Genomic DNA, 25,486 nt, shown 5'->3' on the forward strand with positions numbered 1-25,486 from the left:
AGCCTCTTTATATGGCAATTGTAAAATGGTCTCCATACAAACACAGCGTATTCTAACGTGGAACGAACCATCGAGGTGTAGAGAAGTTTTAGAGTGTATGGATCAGTAAAATCAGTACTGCAACGGCGTATAAAGGCAAGCATTGCGTATGATTTAGCAATTGCATGATTTATATGATCATGAAACATAAATTTGGAGTCAAAACTTACTCTTAAATCTCGTATTTTAGACTGCGTAGCCAGTTTAGATCCATTAATATCATATGATGAAGGAATTAATGAACGGTATTTTGAAAAAGTTATATGAAAACATTTAGTAATATCGAGTTGCAGGTGGTTTATGTCAATTAATAATTTTTATAAAATATTTAATGTAATTATTTTAAATATTGTATTAAATTTTGCATATTTATTAATCACTTAATTTATTTTCTTCTATTTTCATTGCTCCGTTAGTCATCCAATAATTTTCGTTTTACGGTTCTGTAGCTCCGTTATATCATGAACTTATGATAATTTCACCGCTTTGTATCTCCATTTTATCATACGATTATGATATTAGCAAAGTAAATTTGGTTTTAGTCTTTCACATAATGACAAAATTTTGTATTAATAAACGAAAGTTTATTTGAATATCTAAAACATAATTCTTTTATTTAACACAAAACATTTTTTCTTTACACAACGATACTACATACAACGAATACTTATTATATATAACGTACTTATTACGCAGACATTTCTAAAAAACGATGTTGCTTCTTCGGCTGAGTATTTGCAAGTGACCGGCATTATTTCATCTTATTATTATGAAGCAGTTATGATAAAAATATTATAAGGTAAAACCGGTGAGAGCCAAATGACGTTTAAAAAAGTTTAAAACTCTTACCGCTCACATATTTATTTTTTATTTTTTTTCGACAACGAAAAAATAATAAGTAGATATTATTTATAAATGTTATTCAGTCAAATGTTTATTCCATAAAAATTTGTTATTTCTTGCAGAACGAATTTTATATCGGTTGACTTTTAAGACGGTGCGTTCCGAAAATTGGAATGATATGATATTAGCTCGACCATCTCAGGAACGGTTTCATGTGACCTTGTCTAAGCTTCTAGCTAAGTGGATTTTAGTCGTCCTTGCTTATCGTTATGCTTATCGCGGAAATATTCTAAGCCCCCTAAGGCGCAACGAAATCCTTGAGTCGATTACTATTATTCAAAACATTTTTTGATTTGTTTGTGTTTTTTTTTTTTTAATTTTTTTTTTATCTGACATTTGGAAAAGACAAACATACAAAATTTGTTTGTTTGTTTCCTTTGATTTGGTATTCCCACCAAGTATTGGGGAGTGATTTAAAAATTGTTTTAAAAATTAAAAAAAACCATTATCGCCACCGAGAAGAGAGAATGGATATACCTTCTTATAGTTTCATGATGGAAGAAAAAAATGGTTGCTAAGGAAATTAGGGTTGTTGCTTATTTGATTCTTAATTTGTTTAACTCTACCAATTATTGTGAATATTTATATAAAGTAAGTGTTTAAACATTTTTTATTTTCTTTTTATTATTTCTGTATTTATTTGAACAATCCTAGTTGTTAATGACAATTTCAATTGAATATGACTAAAAGCATTCAAATTGTTTGACTTTTATGTAATTTTTAGTTATTAGCTCGAACAGAATTTATTGAACGCAACCACAGTTACTGCAATAATTTGCGCTTGTTCGATTTTACAATTTCGAATTTTTATTTTATATTGACAAATATAAATATTTTACAATGCCCTAAATTCTCGTCGCAAATTATGGGTGTCCACTAAACAATGTACAGTTAATAATGTCATATTTGCATTGCAAGTAATTAACGGAACAAAAACGAGAGAAAAGTAGCGCAATACAGGTGTAATTTTCTAACGAGCATACATACAGAAGTATTTCCTTGTTTTCCAATGAGACAATTATTAAGAATGACATGATGAAATTTAGATACGGCAAGAGTTATTAGAAAATAGTCGCGGAAAGTCAATACAGTGTAAACGGACACCTCTCTTAAGCGGACACCTCTCATAAACGGACAATTTTTTCAGTACCAAAAAAATTCTTAAGCATTTTTAAGTTTTTCCCTTTTGAGCGGGCAAACCTCCCATAACAGGACGCGGACACTTGCTTTTTACCCCAAAGGGCTTTTTAATTTCCCATAACCGAACAGCTTACAACACTTTTTTTCATTTACTCTTTACGATATTCGTACAGTTGCTGCTTATTCACTAATACGGGCATGGATGTAGGGGAATCCCCTAAATACGAAGAACCTTTTTTCAATACAGTAAAAAACATAAAAATGTATGTACCTATTGCAAACACGTAGTTAGTATCTTCTTGGGTGTACGTACGTGAATCGTAATGCCTAAAGTAGTGTTGAGTATTAAAGACAAAGTTAATGTCATTGAAATTCATAAAAAAGAAAAACTAAGTGTACGAGAGTTGGAAAAGAAATGTAAGATCAGCAAAACGCAAGCTGCTAGCATTATCAAAAACAAAGATTAAATTTTAAGTTTGTGGGACACTGACGTCAACCCAGAGAGAAAAAGGAGTCTGCTGAAGCCCAAAGCCCTTAATATTGATAAATTGTGCTACGAATGGCTTGTGAAGGCTCGAAATAAGAGCATTCCTCTGTCAGGCACACCTATAAGGAGCAAAGCTAAAGAAATTGCAGTGGGACTCAATTACGACGATTTTAGTGCATCATCCGGCTGGCTGGAAAGGTTCAAAAAACGTCACAACATAACCTTCCGTACAATTATTTTGAATATTTTGTACACAAGACTTTATTTTTTAATTTATGAACAAAGTTTTATGACCCTCCTAACTCAGTCTTATTTGTATGTATTAGCATTCTTGTTTTGGAAATAAAACTGTTTAAACATTCATCAATAATACTTTTCTCATAAGCGGACACCTCTAATAAGCGGACAAATTTGTCAGTCTCTTAGGTGTCCGTTTAAGAGAGAGTACACCGTACATGTACTAATTGTTTTGTCTTTTAGTTCAATACATGCTTCGTTATTTGTTTGTACATATTAGAGGTTTACGCCGATCACCTTATCGGCGGCAGCGGCGTAGGTTCTATTATATACCGGCGGCGCGCCGGCGTACGCCGGTGTTCTTACTTTAAAAAGCTTGATTTTTCTATTTAAAAAAAATATAATATTTTGGGAAAGGTATTTGTTTGTATCTATTTAAGGAAATCAACGTGTTGGCCATTTCGGAAAGATACGCGGTTTTTGCCTCAAAATCTCGCAGATCGTTCGAAAATTTTCACGAGTAGCTCCTTGCGGAGGGATTGCCCTCATTCACTTACTGCAGAGAGGCTTCGAACCTAACCCCTGTCTTTGGAATTGGCACTGCTGCATCTGCTGAAAAGAAATAGAGACATAAAATAGTCACAGTTTTGTCTGTATATGTCGTGCAAAGCGCAGTTTCACCTGGGGTTAACTCCTTATAATCATCGCGAACACAATTTCTTTAAATCATTTGTGGATCCTTGGCGGTCACGCAGAAATGCGATTAACGGTTGCTATTAATGGTCTTTTAACACTCATGACTCTAGTGGCACAGGGCACATCCAGTTTTTCGAGCCACAATCCCGACCACCAGTCGCTACCACGCCTCCTGACCATCACACCATATGCCAGCACAGAAGCTATAGGACTGCGATTTCGAGCTCATATGTACCTTTGCCAACGTTAGTTTCCTTGAAGCTCTAGGTGTAGTTCCAAAGACTTTCTAACTGATGTTTTTGTCGCGCTATGCTCTCGAGCTACACCAGAGAAACACCTTGAAACGTTAGGGAGTGACTATTCGGCCAAGGATGCCGTCCTCGAAATCATTAGCAGTCTAAGTGGATGTCATTGCGTAACTCATGTGTGGAAATCGTATAATCCTCGGCGCATCTACATAATTAAAATGCTACAAGGACCCTGTATAAAATTTTTAAAATGTAGACCAAAGTTTGCAGGCGTTTGTGTTCACAACATTGATTTCAATAGTCTTCCTTAAAGCAAAACGAAATTTTAGAATGAAAGTCGAACGATTTTAAGTTGAAAGATGTTAACTGCTGTTTTCCGGCTTTATGATATAAGAGCTCATTATGGATAACCGCGCAGCTTCAGTTTTCAGACTAGTTCGACTGTCCACTACGTTAGGGTAGTAGCACACATGGTCATTAGTTCGACTGTCTTGGGAAAGCTTTTGAGTGTTCTTGCGAAGGACAATGCCTCACCTGGTAAATATACATATGTAGTATTCACATTTGTAAAAGTAGCAGTAACGTGTAGGTGATATTTAAACTTGGTTGATAGGCTACAATCAATGTGATTCACTCCAAGGGACTAGTTTTGAATAGTGCCGCCAACTTTAGGAAATGTCAAACCGAGAGACTTGGGTGTTGAAGGACGAATTGTGAAAAACAAAATTAATATTGCAGACGCTATTTTATAGTTTCGCAAATAAACAACAGATGTTTGAATGTAAGACTAAGAAATTTTTCAAACCCTTCTCATACGTACATATATCCTCAAGATAAGAATCATTTCAAAGGAGTGTTTATGCCCTTAGAACTTACTACAGGTTTTTGCATCACTGATTTCGCTTATCTTTCAGCCAATCGCAACATAAAATTTTTAAAAAAATTGGCACCTTTTTTGGGTAATTTGCTTTTTTTTAGCAACTTGACAATTTAAAAACACGTTCGCCTTGGGTCATTTTATTTGAATTAATTATTCATTATTAATTTTTGGGAAAAAATATACAAAGTGAGGATATAAATATATTATATAACTTTTTTTAGTGTTTTGTTTTACTAACTTGGTGTACCCGAACTACAAAACTACATACTCCAAAAAATTTTAAAATTTCCAAATAAAAAGTTCACAACTCGTCAAATTTTCACGAGTTTCAGGATTTTTTCGTAAATATATTTGTGATTGGTTTGTATACCCTGCCAAGAATTGTTTGATAATTTTATCGTCTTTCGCCAAGATTGAACTAGTTCGATACGTTTTGTAGTTAAGTTGTGTCTTATGCTCAGAGTTAATTAAAACAAGTAAGGACGGGACTGTCTTCGGCTGTGCCGAGGACTTCATACCTTTCATGAATGGGGCTGAACAATAATCTTATCCCATTGGTAATCTCCAAATAATGCGCTGTATAAGATAAGAAATATATAGTGAAAAGATTTACATACCTAAACGATTTTAAGATAAATATAAAAAAATGGCAAAAAACCCCCTTATCTGAACGATCGGTTGTATGGGATATATATTATATATAGCTCCGATCGAAATGATTTTTACAGGAAATCTTCTATGATATATTAGAATATATATCACCAAGTTTCAGGTTTTTAAATTGGAAATTAAGGAAAAAATGGCTAAAAATCTTCCTATTTGAACGGTCGGTTGTATGGGATATATATTATATATAGCTCCGATCGAAATGATTTTTTCAGAAAATCGTCTATGATATATTAGAATATATATCACCAAGTTTCATGTTTTTATATTGGAAATTAAGGAAAAAATGGCTAAAAATATTTCTATCTGAACGATCGGTTGTATAGGATATATATTATATATAGCTCCGATCGAAATGATTTTTACAGGAAATCTTCTATGATATATTAGAATATATATCACCAAGTTTCAGGTTTTTAAATTGGAAATTAAGGAAAAAATGGCTAAAAATCTTCCTATTTGAACGATCGGTTGTATGGGATATATATTATATATAGCTCCGATCGAAATGAATTTTACAGGAAATCTTCTATGATATATTAGAATATATATCACCAAGTTTCAGGTTTTTAAATTGGAAATTAAGGAAAAAATGGCTAAAAATCTTCCTATTTGAACGATCGGTTGTATGGGATATATATTATATATAGCTCCGATCGAAATGATTTTTTCAGAAAATCTTCTATGATATATTAGAATATATATCACCAAGTTTCATGTTTTTATATTGGAAATTAAGGAAAAAATGGCTAAAAATATTTCTATCTGCACGATCGGTTGTATGGGATATATACTATATATAGTTCCGATCAAAGTGATTTTTTCAGAAAATCTTCTATGGTATATTGGAATACATATCACCGAGTTTCAGGTTTAGACTTTCTAAATTAAGGGAGAAATTGCCAAAAATCTTTCTATCTGAACGATCGGTTGTATGGGATCTAACTATATATAGCTCCGATCAAAGTGATTTTTTAGGATATCTTTTATGGTATATTAGAATATATATCACCTAGTTTCACGTTTCTGCTTTCTAAATTGCGGCAGGAAAGACCAAAATCGTCTTATATGAACGATCGGTTGTATGGGAGATATATGTTATAGTGGTCCGATCCTACCGGATCCCTCAAATGTCTAATATAATACAAAAATACATCCTTGTGCAAAATTTAATTGAGATATCTCAAAATTTGAGGCACTAGTTTGCGTTCAAACAGATAGACGGACGGACGGACGGCCATGGCTATATCAACTCAGTTCGTCACCCTGATCAATTCGGTATACTTAATGGTGAGTCTATCTTCTATTTTTCTCTACTTTACAAACATCGGACCAAAGTTAATATAACATTTCATGTTCATGAAAGGTATAAAAATGTGTCAAAAATGTATGAATTTAACCCTTCGTGTCAGGTTAGCTCTGAGTGAAAAATGTTTACCTGCCATTCTGCAAGGGGGCCTATAACTTCATTTCGTTAATAAAAAAATATTTTGACGGAATTTTTTCCTCCAAGCAGATATTAGAGCGATAGCTGCAACGTTTTGAACTTCACTTTATTTCAATAGTTTTTTAGAATTATTTTATCAATTAAACGATTTGTATTTTCTGAAGACATTGTTATGGCTCATGACCCAAACAAAGATTTTTTTTTTTATATTGAAAAGGTGGGCAAATCTCATTAGTTTTCTCTTCTCTATTATTTTGCAAGAACATACATTGTAGTCTTGTTTAAGGGGTACGAATTTCTTCGCATTTTTAGATTACCTGACTTCCCAGTGGCACTTCCTTTTAAACCAGCAAGACATTGGCGACGATTTCTCTCTTTGTCTTAGAAATGGCAACTCTCCATAGAAGTCTTCTCTTCAAATTTCAACTTCCCAAAATATCCTATCGAATTAGTTACTTTCGCGATACAAAAATACTATCTTCCTCGACACTTTTCGTCTTATCGCTATAGTTGCTTTTATTCCTATCGGAATAATTTCTAAATATTGTAACGAATTTACTGAATTCCTCTTATTCGCGACCTTCTACTAACGTTCGAATCACTAAACTGTTGAATAAATAATTCCACTATTCGATAATGCAAAATGGCCTTTATTAAAGTTCTTCACAATAACAATTATACTTCGCAACTGATTGCTTAAATCAAACTGATTGTCGTGCCTCTACTGTTGCCAGAATTAACTTAGTTACTGCTATAAAATTATAACTACAGATGCACGTGTAGAGCTTCTCATATAGCCCATGTGTGTAAATATGTGAGTAATACTTGCACAATTATTGCATACTTTCGGGAGCATCTCAGATATGTGCATGTGGTTGTGCGTTGCTTCTCCGCTGCGTGTACGTACATATGTGTAGACATAATGATTAATTTGGTTATGTGCGTACAAGTCACTGCTCAGTATCAGCTTAGAGATGATAGTGTTGCTAGTATTTGTCACAATATTGTGTCGCTTTCGGAAATAACTGCCTTTTCGCTTTGGAGGGCAGTTCTTCGGCAATATATCCAGTGATCATTTCTTCAGAAATTTGGTATCAAATAGGTGATTTGCGTTATAGATAATATCAAAATTCATAGAAACTTTTTCTTAAAATATGTAAATGAAAACAAAGTAATATAAGTATAGTATTTGGTTAATCCGTTGTAGTTCTATAAATAGAACAAAAACAGCAACAAGACCAAGTTTCTCTGAAAACCGCCTTACCATGCATAACTTCAACACATAACTACATACGAAATATGTGATGTGTAGAAGATAATATATGCGAAAGACGGCAATTGGGAAAAGCTTTACAAAAACTAAAGCATGACGTAGCTGAATGCGTTTGTAACCATTTCAACTATCGCAGGAGTGCGGGTTCGACTCCCACACCCGGGAGAAAAGGCTTTGAAGAGATTTACAAGGTATAATCGAAACAGCTGTCGCCTTGTCCGTCCTGATGTCACGTTGTTAAAATTTTTCCCAAATTATTAAATAAATTATGAAAACAAAGTTATTTTATTAAGAAACTTTTATACAAATTTCCGCTGTTATTTAAACGTGTTCAGTTATATCCAAGCTAAGGTTGAGCTGGCTGATCCGTGAGGACGTCACATGGACTGTTTGTGTCCATAGTGTTAACATAAGTTATCCCAGCGAATAAACTTAAAAACCTTATTAAAAACCTCTGTTATTAAATAACTTCTTCTTGGAAAATGCTAGAAGCTTTCTAAGACCTTTGCTACTCGCTGTCTCTAGATCTGATAGCCGTATCACTAGTTAGTAATGACTGCATTCTTATCCTGGCAAGCGTAGCATACCGAAACATAATATGCCCATCATTTCCCCAGCAGCACGCACTTCCAAAAGCCGCTACCACTGGCAAGGCCTAATATGAAAGCAAAGCATGCTATGCCAGGGGGCAGTATCTAGTAAGAATTTACAGCATGCGTCTACAGTTCATTCGTTTTTATGGTATGAGTAACTTTTTTTAGTCTAAAGTCGTAACAACTGCACAAAATCTTCGACATTTCACAGCATCGCGCTTGGTTACACTCTTACTTACTTTTAATCTCGCCAAATTGGGGCATATATGGTACAAGCTTCGAAGTATGCACCATTTTAAGCTAATCATCTAAATCATCCACTTTTTCTTGTCCACCCGCTCGCATATGCCACTAAATATATATTGTGGTGATTATTAGCAGTTTTATACATCACTATGCTGCTACTAAATAAATGCACAACAAACAGTAAAGCAAGCAGCCACATTTATGTATATGAACACATCAAATCAAGCAGCCACACATGCACATAGCCAACAGTGTTAAGCAAAGATATTATTTCACATACACATCACGTTATCATCAGCTAAGAGCAAAAGTTGTTACTCACAAACATACGCACGCATAGAGCTAAATAACCAAGTATGAGATACAACTGTTCCAAAGGGCATTTTCGTTAAAAAGTTTAGATCTTAGGAGGGATATGCGAACGAGGCAACAAAGAGTATAAAAGCAGTGCAAGCTGAGGAATAATAATCAGTTTGGTTTTAAAACGCTTTTAGTGAAGCACGCGAGTAATTAATTTGTGAAGTACTATTCCCAAAGTAGTGTAAATAACGCACATTTCGCTATACTGAATTTTTCGACAGTTCAGCGAGTCGAAGCTTAACAGAAGGTGCATAACAATCAGGAATTTCCCAAGATTCGTTACAGTATTTTTCTCCCTATTCCGATTCTTTCTGGGGATTGCTTACTCCATTCCAAATCAGCACAGTGTTCCACGAAATTTACCCCTTAAGTTAGTTTGCAACCATCGATTTGCACGTGTATCACATGCCCCGCTAGTTGAGGGCGCTTGCGCTACCTTTCTGCTTGCTAACTTACCGAATACAGGAGCAGTGAGCTCACTAAGTTATTCACGACTTAGGCAAAATCTTTATCCAAAACCGGAAGTGAGTTTAAGGTCCGTTAACATAATTTCAGCCCCATATTCAACACATGAAAAGGTCAAAATAACCTCTCAATTCAAGGCAAGGGCATGTGGACCGGCTACCCGATAACTTCCACCTGTAAACCTGATACATGAGCTTCATCTTATTGACTAAATAATCCACTTTAAAGCCCACCCGGATGCTAATTAACTTGCATTAAATGTAATCCATTCCAATCATTACAATATGATGTTTTAAACGTTTTGAGAAATAATTCCTAAGAGCTAACAAATTAAATTGTAAAGCACACATTTCGTTTTGTATCAAAAGATTAAATTGTTCTCAAAAATTTATCTCCAGGAAAACATTTAAAATGAATAAAGACTTGCAAATTTATCTGTTTGACAATATTTGCATATGAAAAATGATTAAGAACACAATGCTTAAATCCAGTGCAACAACAACAAATATATACGTACATGCACATGTACACAGCTTTTACGCACATAAATTATTACCTAGTTTACATTGAAGGAAGCTATACATGTACATACATATGGCTGAGTATGTATGTAAAATCTACATTGTAGATATGTAAACATAGTGACAGAGAAGTTGAGTGTAAAAAACAATTTGTCTGGGTTGAACGCAATCAGTCAAATCAAAATGCAAATATTTACGCCCAGGCTCTCGTGGATAATATATGAACAAATTCTAGCTTACACATAAGACTGTTTAAGAAAACATGCCTTTTTATACTCAGTTGAGCAGAGCTCACAGAGTATATTAACTTTGATTGGATAACGGTTGGTTGTACAGGTATAAAGGAATCGAGATAGATATAGACTTCCATATATCAAAATCATCAGTATCGAAAAAAAATTTGATTGAGCCATGTCAGTCCGTCCGTACGTCCGTCTGTCCGTTATCACGATAACTTGAGTAAATTTTAAGGTATCTTGATGAAATTTGGTATGTAGATTCCTGGGCACTTATCTCAGATTGCTATTTAAAATGAACGATATCGGCTATAACCACGCCCACTTTTTCGATATCGAAAGTTTCGAAAAACCGAAAAAATGCGATAATTCATTGCCAAAGACGGATAAAGCGATGAAACTTGGTAGATGGGTTGACCTTATGACGCAGAATAAAAAATTAGTAAGATTTTGGACAATGGGCGTGGCACCGCCCACTTTTAAAAGAAGGTAATTTAAAAGTTTTGCAAGCTGTAATTTGGCAGTCGTTGGAGATATCATGATGAAATTTGGCAGGAACGTTACTACTATTACTATATATGTGTTAATAAAAATTAGCAAAATCGGATGGGGAACACGCCCATTCTTTAAAATAAAATCTTTTTAAAAGTCAAATTTTAACAAAAAATTTAATATCTTTACTGTATATAAGTAAATTAAGTCAACATTCAACTCCAGTAATGATATGATGCAACAAAATACAAAAATAAAAGAAAATTTCAAAATGGGCGTGGCTCCGCCCTTTTTCATTTAGTTGGTCTAGAATACTTTTAATGCCATAAGTCGAACAAAAATTTACCAATCCTTCTTAAATTTGGTAGGGGCATAGATTCTATGACGGTAACTGTTTTCTGTGAAAATCGGCGAAATCGGTAGGAGCCACGCCCAGTTTTTATACACAATCCACCGTCTGTCCTTCCGCTCGGCCGCTAACACTAAACTTAGTCCACGTACTTATCTTGGTATAAAAAATGGCCGAAATCCGACTATAACCACGCCCACTTTTTCGATATCGAAAATTACGAAAAATGAAAAAATGCCATAATTCTATACCAAATACGAAAAAAGGGATGAAACATGGTAATTTGATTGGTTTATTGACGCAAAATATAACTTTAGAAAAAACTTTGTAAAATGGGTGTGACACCTACCATATTAAGTAGAAGAAAATGAAAAACTTCTACAGGGCGAAATCAACAGCCCTTGGAATCTTGGCAGGAATACTGTTCGTGGTACTGCATATATAAATAAATTAGCAGTACCCAACAGATGATTTTCTGGATCAGCCTGGTCCACATTTTGGTCGATATCGCGAAAACGCCTTCACATATACATCTAAGGGCCACTCGCTTTTAAAACCCCCATTAATACCTTTAATTTGATACCCATAACGTACAAACATATTGTAGAGTCACCCCTGGCCCACCCTAATGGCGATATCTCGAAAAGGCGTCCACCTATAGAACTAAGGATTACTCCCTTTTAAAATACTCATTACCACCTTTCATTAGATACCCATATTGTACAAACACATTCTAGAGTCACTCCTGGCCCACCCTAATGGCGATATCTCGAAAAGGCGTCCACCTATAGACCTAATGCCCACTCCCTCTTAAAATGCTCAGTAACACCTTTCATTTGATTCCCATATCGTACAAACACATTCTAGAGTCACCCCTGGCCCACCCTTATGGCGATACCTCGAAAAGGCGTCCACCTATAGACCTAATGCCCACTCCCTCATAAAATGCTCAGTAATACCTTTCATTTGATTCCCATATCGTACAAACATTTTAGAGTCACCCCTGGCCCACCCTTATGGCGATATCTCGAAAAGGCGTCCACCTATAGACCTAATGCCCACTCCCTCTTAAAATGCTCAGTAACACCTTTCATTTGATTCCCATATCGTATAACACATTCTAGAGTCACCCCTGGTCCACCTTTATGGTGATATCCCGAAACGGCGTCCACCTATGGAACTAAGGATCACTCCCTTTTAAAATACTCATTAACACCTTTCATTTGATACCCATATCGTACAAATATATTCTAGAGTCACCGCTGGTCCACCTTTATGGCGATATCTCGAAAAGGCGTTCACATATAGAACTAAAGCCCACTCCCTCTTAAAATGGTCAGTAAAAGCTTTCATTTGATACCCATATCGTACAAACACATTCTAGAGTCACCCCTGGTCCACCTTTATGGCGATATCTCGAAAACGCCTTCACATATACAACTAAGGCACACTCCCTTTTAAACTACTCATTAGCACCTTTCATTTGATACCTATATCGTATAAACAAATTGTAGAGTCAGCCCTGGTCCAACTTTATGGCGATATCCCTAAATGGCGTCCATCCATAGAACTATGGCCTACTCTCTCTTAAAATACTTTTTAATACCTTTCATTTGATACCCATAATAATAAAATAATTCTAGAGTCACCCCTGGTCTATGTTTATGGCGATATCTCGAAAAGGCGTCCACCTATAGAACTAAGGCCCACTCCCTTTTAAAATACCCATTAACACTTTTCATTTGATACCTATATCGTACAAACAAATTGTAGAGTCAGCCCTGATCCAACTTTATGGCGATATCCCTAAATGGCGTCCATCCATAGAACTATGGCCTACTCTCTCTTAAAATACTTTTTAATACCTTCCATTTGATACACATGTCATACAACTACATTCCAGGGTTACCCTAGGTTCATTTTCCTACATGGTGATTTTTCTTATTTTGTCTCCATAGCTCTCAACTGAGTATGTAATGTTCGGTTACACCCTTCCTTACTTGTTCCATTTCTTTTTACTCGAAAAATCCACTTCAAAAAATTGTCCTAGGTGAAGGCTTATGGAATTGCGCGAATAAAAGTAAAATCCGGACTTTATTTTATAAGTGAAAAAATAAAAATTATACCCGGACTTTTAGTTTTTAAGAACAAATAAAGTCCGGCCCTGTAAATATGGAACAGCTCATCCAAATGAAACGAAACGAATTGAGTTTCCAAAATATCTGAATTTGAAAACTATTGGGAATTTTTAAAGTTTTTGTTACTAGTTAGTAAAAATGTGTGATAGAAAAAGCCATAAGGTTTGATAAAATTGAGTTATTGCACCGCTTTCTGGTGAAACAAGAATGCCTCTGTATGAAAAAAAAATTCGATTCGTTCCATAGTTAGAGGCCGGACTCTTAAAATTAAAGGTAGGATTTAGTTTTTATTTTCGGACTTATAAAACAAAACTCCAGATTTAATAACTTTTTTCCGACTAAAAAATGAAAAGTACGGAAATATTTTTTTCTGAAGAACCTTTGTTAGAAAAGAAATAACAGCAACGTGAACTTCTTCAGCTAGTTCTTCTAAACAATTTAGGTCGATTTAAACAAAGCATGACAGTCACACCTATTCCCCAGTTGGTTATATTCCCTTTGCTATTTTAATGTTAAGGCGAGAGAGAGTGCTTCTACACTGGTAAGAATTTCTTTATCTGGGTGCAGTTCTTTACTCTTTTCTCCCAAAACGATAAGTAAGAAATTGCACTGCCACTACTTTTTATATATTGTGCATGAACAGTTGAGATATGCTGTTTATGCTTTCCCGCGTAGAGGTCCATGAGTTGGTCAGCCGTAACGCTCCTAACAGACACTCCCTTCCTATACTCGAGTATGCAGTGAAATAAGACTAAATGCTGTATTGGGCATTAGCCTGTAAGTATCCTGCCCTTTGGCGGTCAACAGTCTTTGGCATCATCGATGAAAATTTCACTTAGATAATACAACTCACAACCTTTTTCTAGAAAATACTCTGGCCTTACAGTTAACGATCGTACGCGCGAATAATTTCAAACAAGGTTATCTAATCGGGAGATAAATATAAAGATAGCGAACCATTGCAACGTCTTTAAACAGTCATAAGAGAGGCTGTTCAATGATTTTATCAAGAAACGCACTGCTATTGCGATGTACTCTGATAGCATATGCCCTGCCCTAGCCCCGAAATATGCATGGAATGTCTAAAGAAGCATTTCATCGAGTGTTAAGCGGTTCTGCTGAAATCGATATGATTTCGTTGTTAGTTAGACGGACAAACTGGGTTAACTTTTTACAAATGGGAGTTTCGTCCAAACGAATTCCTTCCTACACCCAAAAATTTTAAATAAAAATCTCTCAAGTTTGGCTTACAAGAAGAAAATTAAAAAAAAATTGGGCGTTTTCTTGTGATCTGGATAACGCGCTTGCAGATGAATTGCTGCAGCAATGCATAACAACCAGGTCTTTTCCAAACATTTTAAAATTGGCAACAGCTCTCAGGAATAATACGATCTGAGCCTTGGGAAAGAGAGCGCGCTTGGACTTTTTTTACCGACTCACCTTAGTGCAAGTTCACTTTCCTTTAAGCTGATTTTGTTCCATTATAGAGACCTTGCTTGAAAGCTGTTGCTATGTACACACACCCTTGGACACATATAAAATTAATGCAAATAATTTAAAATTACGATTATTTTTTATTTCAACAAACTTCTCTTCGTTTCAAAATAAGATACACAACGCAAATTTTGACAGCGATGAATTGTAATAATATTCAAATTCATATTCGATAGCCAGCGAAGCTCAAAAGATGCCAATCATGAAGGCGGATAACTTGCCGGTATCGTTTTTTCCTCAAAAAATTCGAAAGTATTTGTTCCTGGTCATGTTATATCTGTTGTGCGAGTTCTATTTAACTTAAAAATATTAGTTTTTTAGGTGTTATCCTGAACTTCAAGGGTATTTGGCACTCACGCTATTTTTTCTTACAAACGGTCTAATGTGCTTATAATCTGTACCGTATTTTGAATGCAAATCAAAAAGTAACACACAAATTTTTACATTTCTTGTTTTTGTAGCGGTACATAGTAAACTGGCACAAGGTTCTACAACCGAAATCGTAATAATTTGTATGATTTGTGTAATTTGTATATTGATGCCTAAATTTGTGTGCAACGCCACTACAACTCGTGGATGGGGGTATAAATCAAAAGGGCTGCTGTAGATCAGCGATGGTGACAAGAAAACAGAAATTAAGAGAAGGCTAAATATTTGTATAAATATCGCTATGATAAAAGTAATATCGTGACTTACTCGCATGCTGCACAAGATTAATTAGCAAATCTATTTATATGCGCATAGAGAATCGAAAAGGAAAATTTGATAAATAAGCAGGCCGGGTGATAGGTGACTTGTGGAGCATGATTTTCATTTGCCGAGAGAGGACTCAACTTTTCAATGCCTACCTAGTTCGAAGTAGCATTTAATGGCTACTTCTACTAAGCAACTATTAAAATTTATCACAACTACTAGCTTTACCCGGCGTACGTTGTAACGCCCGAGATCGAATGAATGTTGCGTTATTTTTTCTGTTTTTTTTTTGTTGATAATTTAATTTATTGTTCTGTAAATTGAATTGAATTTTGTACGCATATTTGGGAAAATTTTCGTTTAAAACATTTTATGATTGTATCTTATTGTAATGCATGTGGTTACACAATAGTTTTGGTTTATTCGTTCGGTGCAAAGATAAACACATTTTTTGGTGTTCCAACTCTAGAGCAAACAACATATAGCTGGCCATGGGAAAAGTTTCCTCGAAAACGGTGCCGCTATATAGCGGCCGTTACATAGCGGTAGAGTATATTGTCAAATGTTTTGCAGTGTAAAAGTAATTATGTGGAAACTAAGAAGACAGTGAAGTTCACCGTAACGTAATATAGCGACAGGCCATAAAATATTACGGCCGTCACGACGGTAGACACTCTTTCATTGCAGTTTTTTGGAACCGCTATTGCCAAATCGGTGAACATTTTGTCAAATAATTGAAATTATTTATAAAAAAAAAAACAAATTTTTGAATTAAAATTTTTTTCTTGTACGTTTATTTAAAGAAAATAATAAAAAACACGCAAAAATACAAAATTAAATTCGCGAATCGTCTGCCGTAACCGTTCGTAGTTTAAAACAAAGCGGTGCCGCTGAAAACGGTGAGTATACCGGCCGCTCTTTAACGGTCGTAATTTTGTGTGCTGATTTCATAAATCATTTTACTTTTTTTGTAACAGCTCTCGTTTTCGAGATATTATACACAACAAATACAAAAACAAATATGTAGTTTAAAATGAAATGAAATTGAAGTTTGCGTCTTTCGATTTTGCACTTTTCAATTACTGTTCGTTCGTATTGGCTTTGACTAGGAGCATTTATTGTGTTTTCTTATAACATCTCCAATTTTTTTCGTGACTTTTATTTTAAAATTAATACAATTAATTCTGCTTCTAACAATGGCCACAAAAAGATGGCGTTATTTGAATAATGCAGATAGTTTCTGTGTTGTTTGTGGTGAATATACCTTCAAAAAGTTTCGTAAAGTCATCACGGACTTTGTTAAAACAGGATATTTTAATTACTTTTGAGTGAAAATCTGCGATGAAGAAAAGCCATGGGTGCCAAAAACTGCATGCCAAAATTGTGTTGTGTCTCTGCGACAATGGTCGAATGGAAAAAGATTAGCTCTCAAATTTAAGACACCAATGATTTGGCAGGAACTTACGAATCATCATGATGATTGCTATTTTTGTATGGTAAACATTACTGGAATAAACACGGCGAACAAAAACAAATGGTCCTATCCGACATTGCCTTCTGCTCAGCGGCCACTTCTGCACTCAAACGAATTATCAGTACCGCACATGTCATCAGCGATACCAAGAAAAATGGATGCGTGTTCCATACGCGGTAAATCATTCATTTTTGTAAGAATTTAACACCTATACGTAAATTAAAAACTAGAGCTGCTAGAAAAAAACGAATTATTTTTTCGTAATCAGCACCCTTAAATTTACTTAAAACGACTAAAAAAGTCTGGAAAATTTTTCACTGTTGACCATTGTAATCGATAGTTCGCCAAAGAGAATAAACTTTAACCCATTCAACGGGTTAAGGCACTTTTTAAACTTTTTTATACAAATTTGAAACTTTTAATTTACTACTGTGTTTTTTAATTTTATTCGTTTCAAAAATCTAAATATAGAAAGTTGTATACACGTGTGGGCCCGTTTCGTGTGTTACGATTCTTATCGGAATCCATTCACCAGTCAATTTATAAATATGAAACTGCCAAACTATTTATACAAATTATGATAAATTATAAATCTAACTAGTACGCGAAGTCTATAGTTCACATATGTCGTTATTCGGACTCACGATTTCAGAGCGATTCGTAACAGACGACATGGGCCCTGGTTTTAAAGCAAACCCCAACAGTAAAAATTTGGTGCTGAAAATTTCAAAATAAAAAATAAGTAGATTTTCTGTATGAGTATTGCTTTAAATTCCAGAAAAATGTTTTTAATTGCAAACAAAATAAATATTTCCATATGTTTATTTTATTATATTCTATGGCCACCTTATTGTGTTTATTTGTGTTTAACGAGCTTTAACCCATTTTCGGCCGCTGGTCGATTTTTCGACCACCAATTTGGACTCTCATATCTCTGAGAATAAGAGTTAATTTATTGATCCGTTTTCAGGTCTAGAAGATTTGGAGTTTAGTTAGTTCCTAAAACATGGATTAGTTAGGAAAAATATTAAAATGTGGATTTTCGTAAAAGAATGAAATTATCACTATTTTTAAGTGTTTTTTGTGCAGACAAAAAAATAAGGAAAAACAAAAAAAAAAAAAACGAAAAATTATTACTAATTTATTGTGAAGAAAAAGGATGAAATTAAAATATTCAAAAAAGTGCCACATGAATATTGCAATAATTCTAACCTTTTCATGTGCGTAAACTTTAGTGGTCGAAAAATCGACCGCTGACAAAATCGTCAACTAGGGTGGAACAAAATATAGCAATATGCTTTTTATTATTAACAGAGATGCAAGTGAGCATCTTCACGATATTGACAATGTACTTACTTTTGCTTTCGAAATTTCTAATTCTCTACTTGTTTTGTTTGAAGTTTTTGGAAATACGTAGATTTATTGGAATTTCGTACGTCTTGGGGTGCCATACTTTACCACATATTGACCACTATTGGTCTATTCGACCAGACATGGGGGTTCCAATTGTGAAACATGCGATGAGTCGCAATCGGTTTAGAAAATTAAACAGTTCTTTCATCTCGCTGATAACAACAATTTAAATGCAACAGACCGATTTGACAAAGTTCGCCCTCCTACTGACGCGCTCAACAAAAGGTTTATGCAATTCAGAGCCATATTCTCTCTATAGACGAACAGATTTTTCCGTACCTTGGCCGTCACTCATGCAAAATGTTCATCAAAGGAAACCCGATTCGTTTTGGATTCAAGTTATGGTGCTTATGCTCTGAAAGTGGATACTTATTTCCTGGTTCATTGTACGGTGGTGCAGCAACCCCTCACAATCAGAAGTTATTCAACAGTATAATCACGGCATGGATGGTGTGGACTTTCATAGTTATGCGGTGGCAAATTACAGAATATGTATACGAGGAAAGAAATGGTGGTGGCCAATATGGACAAACGCTCTTTGTAACGCAATAATCAATGCATGGAAGCTCCACTGTATGATATCAAAAATCGAAAAGACGAAACCACTTTCACAAATTGATTTTCGTTCTAAAGTCATAACCGAATTATTGACTTACGACAATAACGAAGAGGATAAGGGTGAGGATGGAGATGAAGATATACGTCATCCGTCAAATCGTCCTCGCAGCAACGAAAGAGTAAACGAATGGTGATTTCTTTTCTACACGAAAATGTCGCCACTTTCAGCGGCAAACATTTTTAAGATTCTCAATTCGCCTTGTCAAATTGTAGCCACTTAAAATGTTCAGTGCCAACCCATATCTAAAAAAAGGTTGGTCGGATTTTTTTTTTTTAATTTTTCTTGATTATGGTCATATAAGCCCTGCCTTAATTGAAAAATTACAGCGGGTTCTTGTAGCGGCCGAAGATGGGTTAAAAAAATGTTTACAAAAAATAAATAATGCACTTGAATATGCAAACATTTTCCATATGTTGTTAATTGAATGTAAGCTTAATTGCAGTTTTTTTTATTTTTGTGAGAAAGTTTGCAAATATCTGAAGAGTAATTTATTTGCATGAGTCTGCTGAGAAGTAAGTATATATACATACATATGTAGATATCTGCGAACTAGCATACACAATTTTATTCCTCAAAATATTCTATTCTAGTGTAATAATAATGGCTATTTGCATGGAAATTGAAAAAGCATTTTAATATTTCCTACACACAAAAGAATTTCATTTCATTGACCACTTAAGCACGTGTGCAACAGATGTCATAAATCTTTTGAGTAAAGTATCTGCAAAAGTTGAAATAAAATTTAGTTTTCCATTTAATATAATAAGCTGACTGAAACGATTAGCAAGTTATGAACTTATACTAACACACACGTAGTGATATAACGATACGAGTACTGAGTTAGTAGTATCGTTACTTTCCCAAAAAATACTCGAGTATTCCATACCCGATGCTTTTTTCCAAGTAATGAGTAAAGTATACCTCGATACTTTTCCGCGACACTTTACCAAGTGCCAATGGTATACATTTTTAAGATCAAAAAAGTTCAGTCCATTAACACCATAACTTGAGCATAAACTGAGACCCCCAGCGGGTTAGGGGGTTAGAATATACTCGCGGTAGGTATGCCTATCGTAAGAGGCAACTAAATTACCAAATAGATTCAAGTGGTTGTGTAGCGCAAGCTTTTCAAAGTGTTGCCAGCGCAGTATACAGCTTCTTCAACCCAATTGTCAACCCTAACTACCCGTGGCGAATCCTGTTTCATTAACAGCCGCGGCTCTGGCGGCCACGAACTCATCATGGATCTAGGGGGTGGGAGCGCGGTTTGGCCAAGAAGGTCGCACGTGGTCATAACAAATCATTGCCGAGATGGTCGGGCTTGGTACCGGAACGTACCGGATCTGCATCCGGCGAAGGACCATCAACATCGATAACACTCCCCAAGGCCTTCGGGGAGTATCCTTATCGCTACAACAACAAAAACAACAACAGGATAAAATGAGATCGTCGACGATGCGGCTTAGCTCTACGCATAGCTTAAACCGACTTTATGATAATGATGGAATGGGAAACGATTTCTGCATGTGGTGGTAGAAGCAAAATATGTGTTTATTGTCTAGAATCACTAACTCCAACAAAATTACGAAAAGCTGCTAACGCCATACAATTTTAATACCATTTAACTTGTCATTCAGTACAGATTTTTTCATTCTACTGTGAAATTTTGGTGGATGGAGTTATCAAATTTTACAGTATCTCCGACGAAAAAGGTCAAAAGTATTGCAAGCTGTAAATCAAAAGCCGTTGATATCACTTCGTAATTTGGCGGAAATATGGTCCTTGATATTATATACATATATATGGATTCGATAAAAAGGAAATAAGGACCACGCCTACTTTAAAAATAGGCTAACAGTTTTAATCTTAACAAAATACTACCAGTAAAGATATGGTAGAGCAAAAAACAATACTTGACTTGATTTGCGTCGTTCTATTTTTATTTTCGCTACAGTGTAAGGGGACGAGGCCTACATACATATTTTATTTATATTCCGAACGGAATCTGCAGGGCATGCTTTGCATGGGATGCTTTTCATAGGAGAAATATACTCGGGGAGCTTGCAAAACCACTGTGGTGGGGCGCCCCGTTTAACAAAACTTTTTCTAACAAATTTTTTTTTTCTTTTATTAATTCCTTGGGAAAAAAATTTCAACAACTCGACATTAGGACGGACAAGGCGACAGTTGTTTCGATAATACCTTGTAGATCTTTTCAAAGCCTCTTCTGACGGGAGTGCGAATCGAAAAATATTCTTCACCTTTGGTAAAAGCTACGAAGTACTCACTTGGATCGAGTATACTCGATACCTTTTACTGAGTATGAGTACTAGCATCGATACCTTGATCCGAGTGTTTTATATGAGTACAGGTATCGATACTTTTCTAAAAGTTTTATCACTACACACATGCCTTTGAGTGTATGTATTTATTTATTTAGTTTAATAAACCTTTCAACACCTGCTAAATGCACTTAGTTTGTATTTCCTATATCAATAGTTGTAATTAAATGATTTTAAATTTTCTTAAATTGGTTTTAATATTTCGTAAACTTAAAGTAAATAATTATTGTGTAAACAAACTTGAGTGTTAACATTAGGACTCAAATGCATGAAGTCTCAATTATCTGGCATGTGAATTGTTTTTAATGATTTTGTGAAGGTGAAACCATTAAAACAACCAGAATACAGTTTAAAAATTAGTCGCGAAACCATTCTTAAGAGAATCCTGCTGAAATCATTAGGAGAAACCCTCGAACTGATTACATCATGATACCAAATAAAAATAAAATAAATGTAAGACGTGATAACCTCCGAAGAGATTGTAGGTCGAGATTCTCTTCCAATTTGCGTCGTGCTCTTTTTAATTTTTCTTACAAATTGGCCGGACAGGACCTACTTGATTTATGCCGACTCCCAACGGCAACTGCAAGGCAGATGAGTTTTCACTGAGAACTTTTCATGGAAAAAATACACTCGGAGTGCTTGCCAAACACTGCCGAGGGGCGACCCCGCTTAGAAAAATTTTCTTCTAATTGAAAAGCCTTGTTTCTTTAGTGTTGTTTCGCCCGGGGCGTGAACACAGGTGTGGTATGATACCAAAGCCATTCCAAAAAAAAAAAAAAATTATATATAGCAAACTGACTTAAGTACGATTCAATAACAATCCGAAAATGATCCTGAACTTAAATATGATCTCGACATGATATCATGAAGGGATCCTTTAAAAGTGATTAAAAAAATCCATACACGGTCAAAAACCTGGGAAAGGTAACTGCTGGCTTCAACGTTTTTATACCCAGCTGTACTTGTACACGTTCCTGTTTCTACACAGCACCCAGATTTAAAAAAGTACCCGGGTCTGATAATGTACCGGGTTCTTATACAAATATGTCGCCGTTTCACTTCGAAGGTATCATGATTTATACAACGAACTTAATATGCAGGCTGATGTTGTACAAAAAACGTTTTATTATCCGTTAAAAAGTGAGTACTTCAAATAAAAATGAAAAGCTGCCTTCATAGGCCCAATATATGGGAGTTGAAGTCTTTAAATGGCTTCTGGAAAATTATGGTTTTCGTGAGTTGTGATACTATTCAAGTAAATTAGCGATCTGTCCTCTTAGCATATTTTAGCCGTTTTTTTACATGTGTATACATCTACATTTGCGGGTAAAAAAAACGCTTACCATCATTTAGATAATGTTTAGGATACCTATCTAGCGGCATGAAGACTCGCGGCAGTGGATAAATAATTCGCAGCAAAACGGGTTGTGCTTGATAGCGGATACACTCACCTCTGTTGGTCATAGTCTGAAACATATAGCTGAACCGGTTGCGATGAATCGTAGGCACACATTTAGGTCATAGAAGAGGAAATAGTGTGGAGAGAAAATGGAGGGAAACACTTCATGTGCAAGTGAGTATAAAGCAATTTCAAAAGTGTAGATAAAACCCCAAAGAGGCACGTATTGGATAACGCTCCTAACCTAGACCCAGAGTGCCATTCACCATCTTCGCGGGTGACTCCAAGCTCAATGGTAACGTGGGTAGTGGAATCTATTCAGAGGATCTCTCACTTTCCCTAAGCATAGCGCTGCCCAGCCACTGCAGCGTCTTCCAGATGGAATTAACTGCAATAATGGTGGCCGCCCATTGGCTGCTATCTAAGAATCCCACATCAGTGGCATTTACTCTGAAATTCCAGCGGAAATAAAAGCCCTCCAAGGCAAGAACATTCATCGAAATTAACAATAGAATGCAGACAGACCCTAAACGAACTTGCATCGCGGTGCGAGACAGCTGTTGTAAGAAGGCAAATTCTAGTTGGACGCTGGAACCCACATGCGAGGTGTACAAACAAACCTGGCCTCGCGAAAATGAGAACCGAAATAGGTTCCTTATTAACCTCAACTGTCTCTCCTTAGGGTCACTGATCCGGATACTAACGGGCCACTGCCTGATGGGAATACACGGCGAACGCATGGGAATTACAACCAACGATTTTTGTCGGAGTGGTAGGGATGAAGAGGAGAGAGAAAGCGTCGAGCACTTCCTCTGTATTTGCCCTGTTCTGGCCAGTATACGTATGGATATTGTACGCTATATCAGAAGCACAAATTGGTTCAAATTCTTACATATTTAAAGGAGGAAGGGCTATAGCCCACACAGTGGTATCACAATGGGCCAGCTGACCTAAGTGTGTCCTTCGCTTTGCGGGGGGGGGGGGGGGGGCAGCCACTTTAACTTAACCTAACATAACCTGACCATAGTAATCGATCGTGATTGTCAGCCGATTTACAATTAATCTTTTTAGACTTATTCCTACCAAAAGTCGAAGAAAAGCTTTTTAAAAAGGTTAGAGCGACCTAAGTAGGTGTGGCTATGTCCATTTTATAAGCTTTTATTTACTTTCACTTGGCTGTTGTCTGTAATCAAATCTTGCAAGTTAAATTTGATGCACTTTCCGGTGTCCGATTGAGCTGAAATTTAACACGCTTTTTATTAGAACAATTAGGACTGTGATATATCAAAGAGATTAAGTTTTAAAGGGCACAAGAACGCTGAGAACGCAAAAAGATCTGGTGGCGTGATTTGAGCTGTTTTCCCTTCTCGCGCAGTTGCAAGCTCTTTGGATTTATCAACTAGATTTTTATTTGAATGATTTTCTTCTGTAAAGCGTTTGTAGTTATGTAGTCTCATCGAGATTTTTTGTGCTAGCGGTTGAAACAAGGTCTATAAAATTACTTTTAAAAACACAATTTATGACGCCGAGTGCCAAAAGAGGGCAAATCACAGAACCGAATTCGTTGCCAGAAAATTAGAATCTTTCGTGGTGCTCATAATATCAGCAATTCTAAGGCTTCTCGAGAAAACAATCGTGTAACACCATGAGCATATTTTATCGGTGAAGTCAACTTAACTAAATTTGTGGCCTGCATTGTTCTATCCAGAAAATATTAAACTTTTGTTTCCTCCACTAATCGAGATACCGTCTTGTGTACATATAGAAGCGAATAGAAAAACAGCTGTGTAAGTTTTATCAATTTTGGTTAAATAACTTTTTATTATACCTTTCATGAACATGAAATGGTATATTAACTTTGGTCCGATGTTTTTAACGTTGAGAAATATAGAAGATAGACTCACCATTAAGTTTACCGAAATGATCAGGGCGACGAACTGAGTTGATATAGCCATGTCCGTCTGTCCGTCCGTCTGTCTGTTTGAACGCAAACTAGTCCCTTAAATTTTGAGATATCTCAATGAAATTTTGCACAAGGATGTATTTTTGTATTATATTAGACATTTGTCGGATCCGGTAGGATCGGACCACTATAGCATATATCTCCCATACAACCGATCGTTCAGATAAGACGATTTTCGTCATTCCTGCTGAAATTTAGAAAGTATAAACGTGAAACTCGGTGATATATATTTTAATATATCATAGAAGATTTTCCGAAAAAATCACTTTGATCGGAGCTATATATAGTATATATCCCATACAACCGATTGTTCAGATAGAACGATTTTTGGCAATTTCTCCCTTAATTTCCAATATAAAAACGTTAAACTTGGTGATATTTATTCTAATATATGATAGAAGATTTCCTGTAAAAATCATTTCGATCGGAGCTATATATAATATATATCCCATACAACCGATTGTTCAGATAAGGGGGTTTTTGCCATTTTTTATTTTATATTTATCTGAAAAATCGTTTAGGTATGTACATCTGTTCAATATATATTTCCCATCTTATACATCCGATTATTTCGAGATTACGAACGGGATAAGATTATTGTTCAGCCCCATTCATGAAAGGTATGAAGTCTTCGGCATAGCCGAAGGCAGTCCCGTCCCTACTTGTTTTT

At 35.5% G+C, this 25,486-nt stretch overlaps 1 protein-coding gene across 4 annotated transcripts in view; it reads right to left on the reverse strand.

Moving 5' to 3' along the window:
• The window catches only part of Ac13E (Adenylyl cyclase 13E), a 367,921-nt gene that overhangs the window by 254,508 nt on the left and 87,927 nt on the right, over nt 1-25,486 (reverse strand). Inside the window, exon 1 of one of the 4 annotated variants that reach the window (XM_067784820.1) lies at nt 24,758-24,894. The exons of the other annotated variants lie outside the window; for them this stretch is intronic. The gene's annotated coding sequence lies outside the window, so the exon portion shown is untranslated. Of the gene's footprint in view, nt 1-24,757; nt 24,895-25,486 lie in introns of those variants that run through there. 4 annotated transcript variants of the gene reach the window in all.

The sequence above is a fragment of the Eurosta solidaginis genome, chromosome 4 (assembly GCF_040869045.1).
Source record: "Eurosta solidaginis isolate ZX-2024a chromosome 4, ASM4086904v1, whole genome shotgun sequence".
Taxonomy (NCBI): domain Eukaryota; kingdom Metazoa; phylum Arthropoda; class Insecta; order Diptera; family Tephritidae; genus Eurosta; species Eurosta solidaginis.